Below are 20,023 nucleotides of genomic sequence, written 5' to 3'. Positions count from 1 at the left end.
AAGTGTATCTCATTTATTTATACCCTTGCTCTATTGCCCTCTGCAACTATATTGACCACTAGGGGATGATTGCCATTGCCTATTTTGCCTTAAAAAAACCTAGATACAAATTGACAAGTAAGACAACATCTTCTTTAGTAGGAGTTAATCACTAACTAAGCAAGTTAACAAGTTAATTTCAATCCATAGTTCTTATCTTACCTGAATAGATGAAGCAAGGGAATCTTCTTACTGCAGTGGTTTTTCCAAGATGGCATCTTAAGGGGGTGGTAGGTAGGTAGTAGTAGTAGCAGGCTAGCACGCTAATAGGGAACAAAGAACTTCACAGAAGGTGCCACTCCAGCCTATGTGAACTCCAACTACAGGATTAATCAATGGTTATCCATTACTGTAAAGCTGGATTGAAAGAAAACGGAGAGTTAGTGGGTCATCATCATATTATAACTTCAGGAAGACTGAGACCAGACTACCACAATAACATTATTTGGCCCACAGCAAAGAAGACCTGATATAATAATAAAATCTAGCAATATCAATTTCTTCTGAGCAATAGTGGGGAGCTACAAAATGAAACTTGGGAAAATAAACCATGAAGTCAGGAGAAGTAGTCTCAGACTCGAGTGGTTGGACGAGGTTAAGTATTTAAGGAACACACACAAGGCATGAATGATAATTTTGATAGGGCTGGAGTGGAATATTGCTCGGGTAATCGAGGGTTAAAAGGTCATGCAGTGAGTTGGTTTCGCTTTCACATCCGCCCCAGCAAGTGCGTGATTCATTTATGGTATAAAATTAAGTCATACCTCAATAAATCACACAGCCCGGGGGAAGAGAGTTGGGGGCTCTATGAATTGATGGGAAAAGGGAGTTGGGAAAATCTGTGAAAAAGACAAATGCTACACAAAAGAAACCATTGCAGTATTCATTGGGATGCTGAGCAGCACACCATCGTTAATCTGTTGTGGAAGGAAATTAAGGGATAAGTAAGCAAGACATAGTTCAGTTAAATGCATTGCAAACACTCCTTCTGCCCCAGAGAGACCCCAAGTAGTATATTCTAAGTGTTATGTCTACTAGCTCAAAATATGGAAGACTGAATTTAACCCACCCAGTTCTAAAAAATTCTGATTGTTAAAAGGAAAATGATACTGTATTGCCAAATTGGGTGATGCATGTCCATTCTTCATGGAATGTCCGTCACTCTGGTGCCTTTTTGAACCTGTCCGGTAGGTAAAGCTGGAGTCCTGAGCTTTCCCCAAGTTTTGTTTGTGCAGGAGAAGTCTGGGAGAAGGCCTGTGTATTGAAAAGAATGTAGCTGTATTATAGAGTAAAGGAGAAGGACAAAAGAAAGCAAAGTAAGCTCTATGAGGAGTGTACTATGATGACTCAAAGGCAGAGCAAGAACATAAGAGGAGTTTCACGTTTGAGCTAGCAATGCCACAAACACATACTCAGCAGAACTTCCCAGCCAATGCACCTTGCTCCAGTTCACAGAGTTGAGTGAGTATTAGTCCGGCTATCCGCAGAGTATTCACCATTATCATGGGTTCTCTTTGAAGTTGATAACTTTCTCCTTTCTAGCTGTTGAGGTAGCCCCACCCTGAGTCCTTCTATCTTTTCTGAGTAACTCCGTCCCAGTCCCAAACCGAGCAAGGTAGACCTGTGAAGTGCAGTGCTGTTGAAGAACAAATAGAGAAACAGAACTAGAGTATTTTTTGTGTAGATTTATGTTTGGTAACTAAAGTGGCTGGTCTGTTCTGAGGAACCACTAAAAAAGAGTAGACCCTGCAGGTAAATTTCACTAAGTTTGAAAGGCCAATCATTTTCAGGATCACCCGTCAGCCCCCAAACATTGCAAATCATCGAAAACAAGTTTACAAATTTGTTGAACTCCTCCCTCACTGTCAGCCACCACATACATCAGTCATCACACACAAATTCACAGTCGCTCAATCTAGCACCACTCATTGGTGCAATAGTTACTTAGTAGTTACCCCTTACAGTCCAAGCACAGTGATTGAACAGAATATCTTCTCTTTGATGGTATCTACACATCGGGATTAGGCATTGGCACTGGTAGTCTTTCAATCAGTGATCTTCTAGGGCAGCCCTGCTACGTGATGTAAAAAAATAGGATAGGAAGTGGCATGTGAGGAAAGCAGACATTGTCTCCAATGTCCTGAAGGGTGTGTGAGGGCTTCTTTATTGCACATGGGTCAAACTCCAATCCGGGCTTATATGTTACTATAAAATCCGACACAAACATAATGTTGCACTAGCATTTTTATGCAAAGAAAGAGAAAAACAAGCTGAATGAGAAATAATTTAAGAGTTATATGGTGGCTCTGGCATACTCCGTCCAAGAAATACAGTTAGTCCTCAAACTCTGTTAGTTCTCCCAGACGTTGGTCAGCTAACACACTTGATTCTGACAAATTATCCTCTTCCTCCTCCTGTGGTGTTTCGGGAACGGTGTATTCAGATGGTATAAAATACTGGTTCATTTTGATTATGGTCAACCTCTCCATGTATTGAGGTGAGAGACTGTCCCTTCTCACTGTAACAACTGCACCAGCTGCACTGAAGACATGTTCAGCAGACACACTGGCTACAGAACAAGCCAGAAATTTTACTGCCAGCTTGCTGAGCTCTGGCCATTGGTGCATCGTCTCATACTAATACACCAGTTGGTTTTAATCCACATACGCCTCTTTTGGGTCATCCAGATACGCATGGAACATCCTCTGAATGGTCATTGGTGCTGCCACTTGCTCGACAGCTTTTTCCTTCGCCTCTGCACTGGACTTAAGATCTGCTACTTGAAACCAAGTCATTGGTGAGGTTGGGTCTGATTCTTCTGTTGCTGTTGTCGCCTGTTTTCTTGTTGGTGGGTTTGGCGAATGTTAGACAAAACTGCCCTCTCTGGAAGTTGAAGGCTCTACCCCAGAACTACGGAGTTTGAATCTAAGTTCCAGCCGTTCTTCCAGTTCCCCTACTTGCTCAGCAATCTACCTCTTGTACTTCCCCTTCAGAAAACATCCCGCTCAGAAAAAGGAATGAAAGTGGAAGAATTTTGTTGTACTGTGGATCAAGTATGGTGACACATATGTATTCTTTGGATGGGATGATGTAATTTTGCAGCGTTGCATTACAAGTCAAGCAATAGCATGGGCTCTAAACCAAGGCATGCGTTTTTGGGTTTTCATTCACACCCCCAAATGTGAACCTTTCAGACACCTTCTTTAGTTGCCCCTGTAGCACATGCAATACCAGGATAGCCTGGCCCATTTTATTGTCCTCCTCGCTAATTTCCCACGTGAAAACCACAAACGAGAGTGACATCTGCGTGAGGCATTTGAATACGTCACAGTTTTCCACATCCCTACCTCATAGCTTTCCAAATTGCATCAGCTCCTCTTTAAACGACATAGTCCTTGATCTGTTTGTACTACTGCTCAAACAGATGTTGCAACATCTAATAGGTTGAGTTTGAACGTGTTGGCACCTCCTGCATCAGGGCTTTAACTGGCACTCTGTTACCATGCTGAATAATCCACAACTGTTTCTGGGCTTTAAAAGAATGTCTGAAATGAGTGCAGATGCATGTGCAGATGATCAGTATATTGCTGAGTATGGGCCTCATTACAAGTGTGGCGGTCTTACGACCGCCACAATGGTGGTGGCCGTCTGGACCACTGCCAGTGCAACGCTCCAACCGCCACATAACAGTCTTGGCCTGTCAGCTCTGACAGGATCTTGGATCCCGGCGGTCTGGCGGAGGTGGAGATCCTAATGTGCCAGGCTGCCAGGTAACACCGCCATAAAAAAGGCTGGCAGAGAACAGGTGCAGGGGGCAACAGGCACCCCCTGCCCAGCACCGTTGCAGTGTTCACTGTTATGAGGGTTCTAGTGCACCCTGCTGATTACAGCATTGCAGTCGGCTTGAATATGAGACAGAGACAACGCTGTAGCCAGTTTCCCACAAGGCAAGCAGGCAAAAACCTAGGTTTCCGCATGCCAACCTAGCAGGAAACTCTCAGTGGGTCTTCCCGTTAGAAGTTTGCCGAACTCCTAATCAGGCCCTTTGTCTTCTTTTTTAAGAAAGTCTTGCACAAGCAAGTTGATGTAGTGCACGAAACACAGGACCCCGAAATAGCCACCATCTGCCATGGCCTGGACTATGTTACTGCGGCAACAAATCCAGTTCGAAGACCTCTCAGTCACAGCCATTCGGACACCTTGCTAATAAATTCATGCAAGATGTTTGCAGCTGTGTGTAATTTCTCCATGGCGTAAATGGCTACTGTTGTATGCCGCTGAATTCTCTTAAACATTTCTCCAGGGCCAAGGCCTTCAGATAGCTTTTGCTTTACCCCCACAAAAGAGATCCAGGGTGTAATGATGCAGATTTAATCAGTCGTCTGACAACTGTTCCACATGTGTGTTGTCAGGTGGATAGTGTGGACAACACTTTGCTGCAAAGCTCGTCCATCCAATTGCAGCACATCATAATGCAGTGCTGAAACCGCAACTCTGGCAAAGTAGGTCCGACATGTAACCTTCCATTTCGGGCAGAGGACTGCCACAAACTCTAAGAATCCCACTCCTTCTCAAAAGAAAAATGGAGGAGGTCTAGTGCTAACATTTTTGCCAGCTCCCATTGTACAAACGTGCAAATGAGTGGCTGCAGTTGTAGGGCCTCCTTTGCCTAAATATGCCCATAATTGTAACCTGGATTTTTTTCTTTTGTGGGGCCACTGACTCGGGTGTCCTTTGAGATGTACGTGGTGGTAGACTCAATGCGCGTCATGGTGCAGTCACCATTTGCTGTTGTGTCTCCATATGACTCTGTCTTTCTGCGCCATTGTAAGGTCACTGAGGCGGGTGATTCTAGCACACCGCTGGGGACAGGGCTGCTTAGCGTGAGAATGTCACCCTCTTCTTCCTCACCTTCCGTCGTGGTTTAACCAGTTGTTCGCTAATCGTAAAAAAGTCCCAAACTGGGGGGAGGGGGGGAGTATGTAAGAAAGTATCCTCTTTTTGTCATGGTTACCCCCACTTTTTGCCTGCCATCAGTTTGTTTTGACTGTCTTCACTGGGATCCTGCTAACCAGGACCCTAGTGGCTGTGCTCTCTCCCTCTGAATTTGGTTGCTAAGGACTTAGCACACTCCACAATTGGCATACTGGTGCCCCCATATAAGTCCCTACTATATGGTACTTAGGAACCCAGGGCATTGGGCACCAGGGGTTCACCATGGACTGCAGCATGTATTGTGCCACACATGGGAGCCTTTGCAAGATGTGTCTGCAGCCCTCCCATTGCAGCCTGTGTGAAAATGTGCATGCACTCTCTCACTACAGGTCACTGCACAAGGTCAGTGTGAGTCATCCCTATGGCAGGCCCTCCTAGCCCAAAGGGCAGGGTGCAGGTACCTGTGTGTGAGGGCACCACTGCACTTTCCTGGACCTCGAAAGTTCGGGGGAGCCATTTTACTCGTGTACTGGACACAGTACCTGTGTCCAGCAACCTAATGGTAACTCCGAACCCGGGAACGTTTGGTATCAAACACGTCGGAATCATACCCCAGTACTGTTGACAGTATTGGTTGTATGATTCCATGCACTCTGGGGGCTCAGTAGAGGACCCCCAGCATTGCTCCTACTAGTCTTCTGGGGTTCTCCGGGCAGCCTGCGCTGCTGCCACCCCACAGACTGGTTTCTGCTCTCCTGCTGCTTGACCAGTTCAAGCAGAGGAAGGCAGAACAAAGGATTTCCTTTGGGAGAGGGAAGCAAAACCGTCTCCCCTTGTTACATGGGTAGGGAGGGATATCCTCCCCAAGCCACCAGTATGCTTTGAAGGGCACATTTGTTGCCCTCCTTGCATAAAACGCTTTGCACCAGTCCAGGGACCCTCAGTCCTTGCTCTGGCATGAAACTGGAAAATGGAAAGGGGCGTGACCGCCCCCTATCCACCACCACCCCAGGAGTGGTGCCCAGAGCTCCTCCTGGTGGCTACGTGATTCTGCTATCTTGAATCCAAGGTGGGCAGAGGCCAGTGGGAGCATCTGAGTGGGCAGGTCAGGGCGGGTGCTGTCACAGCCCCCTCCTGATAGGTGGTCATCATGCTAGGTGGCCAGTCCCCCTTCCTGGGCTATTTGGGGCCTCCTTTACAGGTGGGTCTTAAGATTCGACATGCAAGATTCCAGAAGGACTTCATCTTCTGGCCACATGGACTGCAACTGGACCCTCCAGGAACCAGCAATGTGCAACTTCAGTGATGACTCCGCTCTGCAACATTGTTTCTCCTGCTCCTTCCAGCAAATGCAATATTTCTCTGACTATGCATCCCCTGAGGGCGACGAGTCTTCAGCCTGAACAAGAAGCAAGAAGAAATTTCCCTGGGAGGGAAGGAGTCACTTCCCTGCGTCTGCAGGCACCAACTGCAACAACGACCAGCTGCGTGGATCCTCTCTCCTCCGGGACTGTGTGGATCCTGCATCACATGTGGTGGTCTAGAGTGGTCCCCTTAGTCCTCTCTACCAGCTGGCCAACTTGTGAGAGAGTAAGCACTCGTATCTCCTCGCAGGACAGTACCCCTGTGCACTGCAACTCTTGCAGCTACCAAGGCTTGTTTGATTCTCCCCCAAGGGATCTTCAGGCTCCGTGTAGCTTTGGCCTCCAGCACTCTTCCCTGCAAAGCACAGTCTCCTGCCTGCTGCTCCAGCGACGTGGGACTCCTCTTCATTTGCGCTAAGTGGGCCTCACTGCGATTCCTGTGCCTACTGCCTGTGAGTCGCCTGTAGGGTCTGCCTCCTCTTCATGTGAGTCTGCCAGCAGCTGAGGGTTGCCACGATCTCCCCTCCTTGGGTCGAGTCCCCTAGGACTTGCTGGTCCTCTTCAGCCTTGCAAAACCTTCATCTTCAACTCTTGCATTTGCCAAGGCTTATTGATGGTTTTCCAGCACCATTTACTGACTGCAACACGACCACCGTAGTGGTACATCACTTGCATCACTTCTGGAGCTCCTCTTCTGCTCCTGTGCTGCACTACTGACTCATTTCATCCACCGTCGACGTGGTCCTGCATCTCCAGAGGTGTGGGTAGTGCCTCCCACCACAGCCAGACGATCCAACTCGAACTGGACTTGGTCACCTTATTTTGCAGTTCCTCTTCTGTCAGGATCCACCTTTAGTTTCCTCCATTCTTGTCTGGGTCTTGCACAGTCCTTTTCCAAAGTTCTCCTGTGGGTTTGGGGAAAAACCACATACTTACCTCTTCTTTCCCGGTCGCTGGGGGCACTCTGATACTTACCTCTTGGGGTTCCTAGATCCTCCAGCCCCCCTCAAATGATTCCACTGCCTTGGGTGGGGGACTGCCTTTCACATTCCACATACTTAGTATATGGTTTGGTCTGTATATAATAGTGTGTTTACTCACCTCCTAGGGTCGTATTGCCTATACACTATTTTAGTAGTTGTGTTACTGTAACAGAGTACCTTTATTTTTTGTAACACTGTGTGGTTCTTTCATGCGTGTAAGTGCTGTGTGACTATAGTGGTATTGCATAAGCTTTACATGTCTCCTAGATAAGTCTTGGCTGCTCATCCACAGCTACCTCTAGAGAGCCCTGGCTTCCTAGACATTGTCTACACCCCACTAATAGGGGATACCTGTACCTGGTATAAGGTGATAACACCATAAATGCTCACCACACACCAAACCAGCTTCCTACATTGGTGGTGCAGTAGTGAGATAAGACACTTGCAATTGCCTTACCACTCTGTCACTGGTTACTTTCCACAGGAAAGACCATTACTAGCTGCAAGGTACACACCACACATAGGAGACTAGAAATCCTAACAACTAAGTTGGGTAAGCTAGGGGTCTAGCACAGCCCTCGCTCCAAACCTTTCTGGGAGCCTAGTTGTTAGAGTAGCTAGGCACACCTACAGCACTCTAGCAAGAAAATGTATTCAGTAGAACACAATTCTCAAGCCCCAGACTCTCAATATGAGAGTCTCACCTTCCAAGAACTTAGGGAGATGTGTGCCAGTAGAAAACTGAAGACAAGAAGAAATCCCACTAAAAGTCTGATTCTTGACTTACTCCTCTAGCCTGCCCAGGACAATGGTGGCAGCCAGGAGGGCGAAGAACTAGAAGCTGACCCCTCAGTCCTAGGCAGGTAGACTTAGGCTATAGTGGGGAGGAATGGCAAAAAGGAACCTGGAGAACACCACAGCCATGTTAGGAGCACTGTAGGTAGTGAGAAGAGGGGCCATTCCAGTGACCTTTACTCCTAGAGGGTTGGTACAGAGAGTTCCCAGAAAGAGGGATAGATCCTCCTTTGTCCATTCCCACTTCTCCTCAGTATCTGAGGGGACCCACTACTCCACCTCAGGGGAAGATTCCTTAGACAGGAACTTAGGAAACTGAGGTTGGAGGAGGCCAAGCTGAGATTGCAGCAGCAACAGCTGGCCCTAGATAGGGAGGCCTTGGCAGTGGAGAGGAAAAGGCAGGGTTTGGGGTTAGCACCCCAAGGTGGCAGCAATTTAAGCTTCAGGGACACCAGAATCGGGGAGGACTCTTATGATTCCAGGAACCTGAGCAAGATAGTCCCACCGTACAAGGTGGGAGATGACATCTACAAATGGTTTACTGCCTTGGAGAGGGTCAGTAAAGTTCAAAAGGACCTCCAAAGACAATGGGCAGCAATCTTGTGTCTCTCCTCTGACAAAGGCAGAGACAAACTCCTCAGAGAGGAAGATTGTAGGAAGCTGGCTCTGTATACACTGTATTAAAATGAGATATAGTGTGCACAGAGTCCAGGGGTTCCCCAGAGGCTTGACAGAGGCTGAAATAGATAATACTAATGCTCTATTTGTGGTAGCGTGGTCGAGCAGTTAGGCTTATCAGAGGGTAGTGTTAAGTATTTGTTGTACACACACAAACAATAGAAGAAACATACACTCAATGACTTAACTCCAGACCAATAGGATTTTATATAGAAAAATATATTTTTGTTACTTTATAACTAGAACCACGATATCCAATTCAGAAGTAAATACTGTTGCAGGTAAGTACTTAGCATAGACATCAATGTAACATTGTTTCACTTTAGTCAAGTAAACAGTTTTCAAGAAAACAGAGAATATCTATTTTAAAAGTGGACACTGTATTTTCTGAACAGTTCCTGGGGGAAGAAAATAGAGTACAGTTTTAGAGGTAAGTACAGTTCCAGTCTCCAGGGCATAGGTAGTCCACCGTTGGGGGTTTAAATTAATGCCAAAAACCCATCACCAGCAACACGGGGCCGGATGGTGCAGAGGTCAAATTTGAGCAATTTTAACGTGGGCTCCTATGGAGACGGGGTACTCAGAATTTGGCCTGCCAGCAGGTAAGTACCAGCGCTCGGAGGGCAGACCAGGGGGGATTAGAAGAGCACTGGAGGGACCACAATTGAGCACCAAACACGCACCCTCAGTGGCACAGGGGCGGCAGGGTGCAGGGTGCAAACAGGATGTCGGGCTCCTAATGCTGGTCTATGAGGGGACCCTGGGGCTTACTCAGCAGCTGCAGGCGAGGTCCACGGGGTGTCTTGGACACACCACCGGCCGGACAGGGAAGAGGGCCTCCTGCTGGTCGATAATGCCCTGGGGTTCGATTTCTCCAAGGCCTGGGGGCTGCGGGTGCAGTGGTTCTTCAGGCGTCAGTTATCTGCGTCCAGAGCTCGCGTCAAGGGGGGTTCTTGGGATTCCCTCTGCAAGCGTCATCATGGAGGGGTCAACCCAGGGTGGGCACTTGCTCACAATCGCCTGGGGACCCTCTCTGGCTGGGCGGACCACCTTGACACTGGCCATGGGCATCGGGTGCACAGGGGTCAGGGACTTGCGCATCTGGAGTGAGGTGGGAGTCCTTTAGAAGAGCTTTCTTCTTCTTTGGACAGGGCCGCTGTCCACTGGAGTTCATCCTCTGTGATGCAGGCAGTCCTCTGGAGGTTTTTGAGAGGTCGCTGGACCTTGAGCGTTCGTCGCCTTTTCTGTGCAGATTCCTTGAAGCAGGAGACAGGTTGATAGTGCTGAGGCCAAGCCAGTTGTTGTCTCCTTTCTTTCTCTGCTGGGTTTTCAGCTAAGCAGTCCTTCTTCTTCTTGTGAGGTCGTCGGGAATCTGGTGAACTGGGTTCAGGAAAGCCCTTAAATACAAGATTTAGGGGCGTTATAGGGGTGAGAGGGCAGTAGTCAATGGCTACTGGCCCTGAGGGTGGCCATACCCGCCTTGTGTCCACTCCCTTTGGGGAGTGGGGCACATACCTATCCCTATTGGTCCCTGTCCTCCAAACCAAGATGGGGGATTCTGCAGGGAGGTGATCACTTCAGCTCTGGACACCCTAGGGGTGGTCCCAGCTGAAGGGGTCACTCCTCCTTGTTTTTCTTAATTTTCCAGCCGAACTGGCCGTCCAAAGTGGGAGCTTTGTCCGGGGGCGGGCATCTCTGCTTGCTGTAGTGCCCTGGGGCACTGTAACATGAGGCCTGAGCTTTTCCTTTGAGGCTCTCCGCCAGGTGTTACAGTTCCTGCAGGGGGAGGTGTGAAGCACCTCCACCCACAGCAGGCTTTTGTTTCTGGCCTCAAGGGGGCACAAAGGCCCTCAGCCCAGGAGGTTAGAAACTCGTCTGCTAGTGGCAGGCTGGCACAGACCAGTCAGACCTACACTAGAGGATTGGGTAAAATACAAGGGGAATCTCTAAGATGACCTCTGTGTGTATTTTTTAAATAAATCCCACACTGGCATTAGTGGGGGTTTATTGTGCTGAGAAGTTTGATACCAAACTTCCCTGTATTCAGTGTAGCCATTATGGAACTGTGGAGTTCTTTTTGACAAACTCCCAGACCATATACTTAATATGGCCACACTGCACTTACAGTGTCTAAGAATAGAATATTGCTCATGCAGCTGTGCCCTCAGCCGTGGTATAGTGCACCCTGCCTTAGGGCTGTAAGGCCTGCTAGAGGGGTGACTTACCTATGCCACAGGCAGTGTTTTTTGGGCATGACACCGTGAGGGGGATGCCATGTCGACTTTGCCTTTTCCTCCCCACCAACACACACAATCGGCAATGGCAGTGTGCATGTGTTATGCTTACCTCGTCTCTCCTGGTCGCTGGGGGGTACCCTGTTACTTTCCTTTTGGGGTTTCTAGTTCTTCTAGCTCCACTCTACCAATTTCACTCTCTTGGGTGGAGGACTGCCTTTCACATTCCACTTACTTTGTATTTGGTTTGGGCCAATGCCTGAAGAAGAACTTCATTGGTGGGTGTGTCGATTACCTCTCTGCAGTGCATACTTCTTCTGAGGTACGGGTTGGTGCAGGTCTCTGCTGGGACTTACAAATATGGTAGCTGATGGTGCTGCCTGTGCCACATCCCTCTGAGCAGGTTGGATAGTAATGTTGGACTCCTGTGTGCCCGCTTCCATAATGACTGGCTCGTCATTATCATCATCCTCCTCCTCATCATCATCCCTTCCATGATTCAGAGGCTTCCTAGAACTTTTCTTTTCCCTTGCCTCTTCTGGCATCTCCTGGACTCTAGGCCACTCCATGTCCCTGTCATCACCCTCAGAAGTGGTGCTTGCAGAAGATGCTGGAGTAGTACGCTTCCTTTTCTTTGCTGGAGATCTGGGAGCCATTGGTTCTAAAAGAAGGGATTCTTGGTCAACTGGAAGCCCGACCTCCTGCTCTGCTCTAACTTCGGGAAGATCTGACTGCAGCTTCTGTCCACTTTGCTCTGTTTCTTGAAATGATTGGGTACTACTTTCCAAAAGGGACAAATCCAATTCAATATCACTGCTCTTCAGCGTTGCCATGATTTCAGTGGCTGCCTCACTGACACATGGTCTTGGGCTTGAGTTGGGTTGGTGCTGTTGATGTGGGAGAGCTGCTCCCTGGTTCCTCACTGGAGGCCAGTGTGGCAGGCTCACGTCTCTCGAAAAAGTTTGCGGTTGGCATGGAAAGCCCACTTCTTCTCACTGGCCACTTTCTTGGGAGCAACTTTCTTTGAGGCCATCTTAAGCTCTAGGTTAACAGTGGCACGGAGATGCACAAGCGAAAGAGTTTGGTGCCTGTGGAAATAACTGTAAGACCTTCTCTTTGACAGTACTGTTGGTGATGTGGGGTCCCTTCTCTTGTGCACCTAAAAATAACCAAGAAAGAAAAACATAATTAGTGAAATGTGGCATGGTTGCTGCTTGAAATAGCACAGCAAAATTCAATCTTAGTACAGTTGGTTACTTATGTAATTTACCTATTTAATTATTGGAATAATCCTTTACATAACCTATGGCGGCTAGGTGGTCCAGGGGAAATGGAATAAACATTAACAAAATGAATTATGCTGTTGATTTGTCTGCAGTGCTCCGCAGCCAGGGTGTCCTGGAGGAAATGGAATTACACCTAAAGAAACCGAATGCTGTAGTGCAGCTGTGCGTATTTGGTGATGGATGAATGGGCAAATGGATGGATGTAGATGGATCAAGGCAAAATGAAGATAAAATCAAATTAAAAATAAAATAAAAAATGTAGAAAATGAAAACAAATAAAATATAGCAATTTAAATAAAAAATAATTTTAAAAAACTCAAAATAAAACATAAAATAAAAAGTAAAAAATACAAAATTAGAAAATAAACTAAAATATTAAAATTAAAAAGGAATTAAAGCAATTTAAAATAAAAAAGCTAAAATATAAAAATTTATATGAAAAAATAAATAAAAATGAAATAAAATGAGAAAAGTAAAATAAAAATAGAAACTCAAAAAAACGAATGACCAAAAACGATTCTGGTATGTAAGCTTATGTTAAAGACACACTGGCTACATTCACAAAATGGCTGCCGGCCAGCCACATGGTCATACATCAACAACAAGAAGCAAGGAGGAGGCATGGAGAACAAAGAATATATGCAAGCCTATGGCTAGGGACACTGGCCGGATGGACAAAATGGCTGCTAGCCACATGGCCAACACCAACAATGTGCAAGGTGTCATGGCAAACAAAGAACACATGCAAGCCTGTTGCAAAGGGACACTGGCTACACACACAAAATGGCTGCCAGCCACATGGTCAACAACAACTACAAAGAGCAAGGAGAAGAAAGAAGAACACATGCAAGCCTATTGCAAAGAGACACTGCCTGGATGGGCAAAATGGCTGCCAGGCAAATGGTCACACAATTACGAACAAGGAGGCATGGGGAACAAAACACACATGCAAGCTTATCGTACAGGACACCAGCTGCATCTACAAAATGGCTGCCAGCCACATGGTCAAACAATAACAACAAGGAGCAAGGAGGCATGGGGAACAAGGAACACATGCAAGCCTATGGCAAAGGGGCACTGGCTGCATGCACAAATGGCCGCCAGCCACGTGGTCAAACAAAAACAGCAAGAAGCAAGGAGGCATGGCAAACAAAGTACACATGCAAGCCTGTGGCAATGGGATACTGGCTGCATGTAGGAAATGACTGCCAGCCACATGGTCAAACAACATCCTCCTATGCCATCAAATATTACCCCACGATATATATACCTTTTGCAAAAAATGAAATGCAAGCAATAGTCAACATTTTTAACTTAATCCAATGCCATTCCTTCCCTAAATTAAGGTTTAAAAGCATATACCACTGAAACATTTATTTCATGCACTGATGACTACTAATACTGGGCGTGCTGGCTATACGGCCCTTTGGAAATCTAGGGCACATTTTAAAATAATGTTATAAACATGTAGAAAAGGACAGGTACTGAACTGTGCAACATTTCTATTTTTTTTTTTTACAAAGGATTAAAAATAAATACAATGCAAAATAAATAACAAGGCCCATACTTAAACTCCAGGCCACCCGCAACTATACATTTTCAAAATCATCATCATATATAACTTTATTTCGGCTATAAGCCATAAAAGTAAACAATACAAGACATAACATGATTAAGAAGCATAGCACTTTAAAAATTTTAAGAATGTATAGACAACGTTATTTTTAAACATTTTTTGTTTTTACGAAATCTCAAAAACATATAAAAATATTAGGTTGTTAAAATTTAACTTCAATTAATTAAAATTTTATCAAGCTAATTAAATATAATCTAAAATCAAGTCATTAGAAGCACATGATTATCAGAATTCTAGTTAGTGTCACCTATGTATTTTACAAGAACCTTGCCGCTGAGTGACCAATTTTAACATTTGTCTCTGTTATCCGAGATAAAAGGAGAAAATTGCATAATTTACTTTTTTTTTTTTTTTTTTTTTTTTTTTTTTAAGAACCCTAAAAAAATAGTGAGGTCATATATTTATAAAACATACAAATCGTCATTATTCTTTAAACTAAAATCCAGACCGTATAGGTTTTAGGTTCATCCGGTTAAGAACTAATGTATTAAGTGGATATAGTCTAGAACCAATGTATTAAAATTACACATTTATAATAGTTCTTTTGTTCTTAGTAACCATGCACTTCGCAGATATCCCACCACAGAAAAAACTATTTTATCATTTGTATCAGTTGTTAGGAGTCGTAATGCCGTATTCCATTCCCTTATCCCAATAGCCCTACATAGTGGAGCAATCCACTTTTTCCTAGGTACCAAATATCTAGGGCAGAAAAACATAAAGTGCGCAAGTGACTCTTTTATCTTTTGACAATGATGGCAGTATATTGAATTGCAGTCCTCCGATCTCCATTGCGCTGTAAATGACTTAAGCGGAAGAGTCCCTAGTCTAAATTTAATAAATAGTGTTTTAGTATATGGAGGATTTACATTATCCATATAGGCCTCGAACTTGGGACTACATTTATGGTCTAAGAACTGCAAAGTCAGACTACCATGATTTTTTAACCAAATTTGGGTCAGAATGCTCTCCCAGTAACACCTTTTTACACGTTCCTTTGTTCCCTTTGCCAAATTGTGGGGAGCACTCCACACCTCCTCCATTTTGAGAAATTTACACGTATCTCTGATGTATCTGAACCAAGGGATCTTTAATACGCTGTCATTTGCAAGAAATTCATCTAGTGCTTTATGGAGAATGGACCGGTCCTCTGAGGACCAAAGATTAATCCAATACATTAGGGGTCTTAATGCAATTTCATTGTGTATTTCATTTAGGGCTAAGTCAAATCTTAGTGGAGTGAGAGGGGTGCTCATCGGCAACTTTAGGAAATTTCGAATAAACCGGTTTTCTACAGTGGTCAGACACCTAGAGTTGGTATGACCCCAAAGCTCGGCACCATAAATTGAGGCCGCTACTGCCACTGATTTGTAAACAGTGATGGCAGGTGTTATCTCCCCTTCACAAGTATTAGCTATTTTCTTAGCTATCACTATAGACCTTTGCCTAAGTGTTGTCAGACTCTTCTTAATCTGTGCCGACCAACGTTGGTCGTCACTTAACCTAATCCCCAAATAATCAAATTGTCTGACTCTCTCCACTGGTTGGCCTGCTATCATCATTTTTCCCCTAAATAGTTTGTGTGGGTTATAGGCCATAAACTTAGATTTTGTTGGATTAATTTCAAGTCCTCTGTTAGAGCAAAAATTATAAAAAGTGTCCAATTCATTTTGCAAGCCCATAGGTGTTCTTGAAATTAGTAAGGTGTCATCGGCGAACATTAAAATAGGGACTGGGGTTCCAGCTAATCTAGGGGCATCATGATTACAGTGTAGCAATTGGTCCACAGCACCGTTTATGTAGAGGTTAAATAGTGTTGGTGCCAAGATGCAGCCCTGCCTAACCCCTCTATTGACGGGTATGGCTTCCGTTAGGTCGCCACTATCTGACCAACGTACATGAGCGTAAGTCCCTTCATGGAGATATCTAATCAGTCTTAGTAGTTCGCTATTGGGTTGGTAACTCTCCATAACTTCCCATAATGTATCCCGAGGTACCATGTCAAAAGCAGCTTTTAAGTCAATAAAAGCTACATACAATTGACTTTTGTTGAGTGACAGGTATTTCCAGCAGAGGAGGTTAAACCTAAATGCCTGGTCTATTGTACTCACTCCTCTTCTGAAGCCTCCCTGGGATTCGGAGAGAATTTGGGCATCATCTATCCATGTCTGTAATCTGTTCAGCACTTGCTTAGCGAAGATTTTTTGACTAACATCAATAAGACTGATAGGTCTATAGTTATTCGGTTGTTCCCTTGGCCCTTTCTTATAAATAGGGACTATAACTGCTCCTCGCCATGTAGTAGGGAGTCCTCCCCCCCTCAGTATCTCGTTACTAAGTGCGTTTAGATACAATGACCACATTGACAGACGAGAAAGATATAAATCTCCTGGGATACCATCAAGACCAGGGGCCTTTCCCTTGCGTGTAGATTGGAGAGCCTCTGTTGTTTCTTTTATGGAGAATAAGTCCAGGTCAAATTTGGGTGGTGTTGTACTCCCCCACGTTAGGGTATTGCCAACAGGATCATTAGGTTTTAGTAGGGGTGTAATAGTACTATTGGTATGTGGTTTTCTATATATATTTGAAAAGTGCGTCATCCAAATTTCTGGCTGGATGACAGGATAACTTTCCATTTCTTGAGGGCTACTCTTATCTGACACTAGTTTCCAGAATAGGTTAAGATCCTTCTCCTGGAGCGCCACAACCATCTTGTTCCAATTCCTATTCGCCCATTCTTTTTTTGCATTTTTAAGTACATCTTTGTATACAGTCCTGCTCTTCCTTATCTCTCTTAAATTCCCTTCCTTAAGTGCTCCCAGTAAGTGTATCTTAGCTTGACGGCAGGAGTTGGAGAACCACCTAGAGGTTTTAATCACAGTCTCTGTCCGCCTCCTTACCGTCTGAAAGTGTGGTTTTAGTCGGATAGCCAAGATATTATGGAGATAGACCAAATCAACCAATTTGGTATTTGTATGTTTCAGGGGAGAAAGTGTTGTTGCAACTGTTCTATAGATCGCTAGCTGGAAATTTACATCACTTTCAACCCGATCCCATTTCACATTTTTACGGTCATTGGTCCTAATGAGGGCACTATTTGAAGTCCACGTTGATAGTGTCTTGGAACTAAATAAGGTAGTGGAAAAGGAGGTACTTAAGGCTAGATGGTCACTATCAATGCGAGGGAGAACTATCATGTCAGTTAGGGATTTCCAGAGGGCGTCATTTACTAGGACATAGTCCACGTGGCTAGTATATACACCTCTCCTATATGTAGGTGACGCCGGATTGTCTGATCTGGTATTCCCATTTACTATTCTTAATCCCTTTATTTTTATTAGGTCTTCCAGTAGGTCTAAGGCTCCTCCTTCTTTCTTAGATGTAATTTGCACCGGCCCTGATCTATCCCATGAGTCTGTGAACTGGGATCCCTCTTGCTGATTGCCATCTCCGCGGTTCAATTGCATATTGAAGTCGCCCGCAACCATTATACCCCGCCCATTAGGTAAGCAGTTAAGAAATTCTACTATTGAACTCATCTGGATGGTCTGGGTCCTTTGGGTGCCAGGTCTAATATATAGATTTACAATTATTATGTTAACAAGACCTTTAACAGTACTAATTTCAACTGCAACGGCTAATAAATCCCTCAAAGGGGATGCTATCTCTTTAACTTTTGGGAACAAGTCGTGTTTTAACCAAATTATCAGGCCGCCTGAAGCCCTACCTGATGGTGATGGTAATGCAGCCTTCTGGAAGGTCCAATAGCCTTCTCTATTTGCTACAGATGTCGCCCAGGTCTCCTGTAATAAAATGATGTGGTGTTGATCTATAAGTCTGCACCAGTCAGGATTAGCTATTTTCTGAGTCAGGCCTGCCACATTCCAGGATAGAATCTTAATCGGTGGGTCATGGTCATGCCCATTTTCTGGTAGATTTTCCCTAGTCTCATATGTACAAAATATTTCTTGCTGGGGCTTCTCCTTTGGCGAGCCACTACAATAAGTTTTAGGCTCTGCTCCCAGGTTATTAGGTAAGTCATTTTTTGTAGTATAAGAGTCGCGATTGGGTATGCCATTGCTCCCAGCTTCAACGGCAGGAACTTCAACGGCAGAGACTTCGCGTCAATCTATGTCTGAAGTATGGGTTTGCTTTCGATCCCTTCTCTGCGGGCAAGAATATTGGGCCATTATAGTACTATTTATCTCTTGTGGAGACCGGTTTATCAATGATTGCGGAAGTTTGTGAACAAGTGTCATTTGGGAGGAGGTGCCCGGTCTCATTCTTTCCTCAAGTGCCAAAAGGCCCTTAACTAGATTCTGACTGGTCAATTTTATCCCTATGAGATCTGATGTTGAACCTATTTTTGTAAGTCTCTGTGCAATGACTATATCGTCCCTTATAATGGATCTACACTTCTTTGTCCTTCTTATCCAATGTATAACTTTATTTTTAAGGGAATCCCCTTGCTCAAATTGATCTTTACTTAGTTTGGGGACGTTTGTTATGTAAATATCATAGACGTTATGTCTAGTCTGGCATTGGAGGTTATTTCCCAAGGGGCATTTGGAGCTTGTATCTAGGTGTCTTTCTCTGTGCACCTTCCAATTATTCCCTGTGTCCAAGGGTGGATTGTAGTTATTACGAACACACGCTGCAGGAGGTGCGTTATTGCCCCCCTGAGTAGTCTGTGTTACCATTTCGACCCTTTGACGCCTACGCCTCTGTGGGATAGGTGTTTCCGGTATTTCAACTGACTTTGGTAAGGAATTAAGGTCTAATTTTTGTGGTATCTTCCTTATATCCCCAATTACTGCAGATATGCCGTCCAGCTTCTCATATATCATATGAGTAAAAGATGTAAGATGCTCTCTAAGGCTTAAAATTTCATCTCTTATCTGTACTAGCTGGAAGGCAGCTAGATGTTCATCTTGAGTGGCTATAACTGGGACTGGTTTCTCAATTTCCCTTGAGATGGTTCTCTCTAATTCAGCTGGCGATGGTAGGACAAGGGGTAAGAAGCGGTTATTGCAGTTTGGCAGAGGGGATACACCATCTTGCTGGTTAGGCAGATTTAAGTTAGGGCTTTCTATTGGATTCTTTAAAATTTCTAACTTCCTGAGTTCTGTGCTGGTGCCTTGGGGTATAGATATCTGCGAATCTCTGTGTACAGGAGCGAAGAAAGATTTTATGGCATTAGAGGAGGAAGAAGCATCTTTCCTACGGGATTTTGAGGGTTTCGTGGCTAGCAAACTCTCCACTTCCTCTATAAGATCGTCAATTTGGGTGAGCGTACAATTTTCGGCCGCGTGTCGAGGTGCTCTTTTTGCCCTTCCCTGCTCAGTAGGATTACTGGTAGCTTTCCTTTTCCCCATCTTGGTAAGCTATTTGCCTCAAAGACGTTATAACTAGTGCGCGAAGGGGGAGTTATGAATACCTTGGGTAATAAGTTCCAGAAGCCGATAGGCCCTAATTAGGAGGTAGTGTGATATGCGTAAGATTGTTTGTACTTAAATAGACCCAGGCGCACTGCTTTTAAGGGGCATCACATTTGAGCCTACCTCGTTCAAATTATTAGGGGGGTGGCCCTGCCCTGGCTCTTCCTGGCAATGACGGGCAAGGACGGGCCCGCCCTTGGCCCGGGCTTGGCCCGGGCGCCGCCCGCGCGCGTCCCGCGCAGCGGGAGCACGTCAATGTTTTTAAAGGGCTCCTTGCCCTGACGTGTGGCGGCTGGCCCCTCCTCCTGCTCACAAGTGCGCTACCCGCGGCAGCGGGAGCGCGTCAATGTTTTTAAAGGACTCCTTGCCCTGACGTGTGGCGGCTGGCCCCTCCTCCTGCTCACAAGTGCGCTACCCGCGGCAGCGGGAGCGCGTCAATGTTTTTAAAGGGCTCCTTGCCCTGACGTGTGGCGGCTGGCCCCTCCTCCTGCTCACAAGTGCGCACGCATTTTCAAAATCAGATACAAAGAAATACTGGTGCATGCTCAAGCAAACAAACAACTCCCTTCTTTAATAGTTTTAGAAATTACTCGTGTGATTTCATAAAAACAAAGTCCTTGAATCCAAAGGTGTAT

At 45.3% G+C, this 20,023-nt stretch overlaps 1 protein-coding gene across 1 annotated transcript in view; it reads left to right on the top strand.

Annotated features, from left to right (window-relative positions):
• ADCY10 (adenylate cyclase 10) overlaps positions 1-20,023 on the top strand; it is a 1,855,427-nt gene that overhangs the window by 161,933 nt on the left and 1,673,471 nt on the right. The gene's annotated exons all lie outside the window — the stretch shown is intronic.

Source organism: Pleurodeles waltl, chromosome 3_2 (genome assembly GCF_031143425.1).
Source record: "Pleurodeles waltl isolate 20211129_DDA chromosome 3_2, aPleWal1.hap1.20221129, whole genome shotgun sequence".
Taxonomy (NCBI): Eukaryota; Metazoa; Chordata; class Amphibia; order Caudata; family Salamandridae; genus Pleurodeles; species Pleurodeles waltl.
Note: the sequence above shows the minus strand (reverse complement) of the source record. Positions and strands in the feature narration are given on the sequence as shown.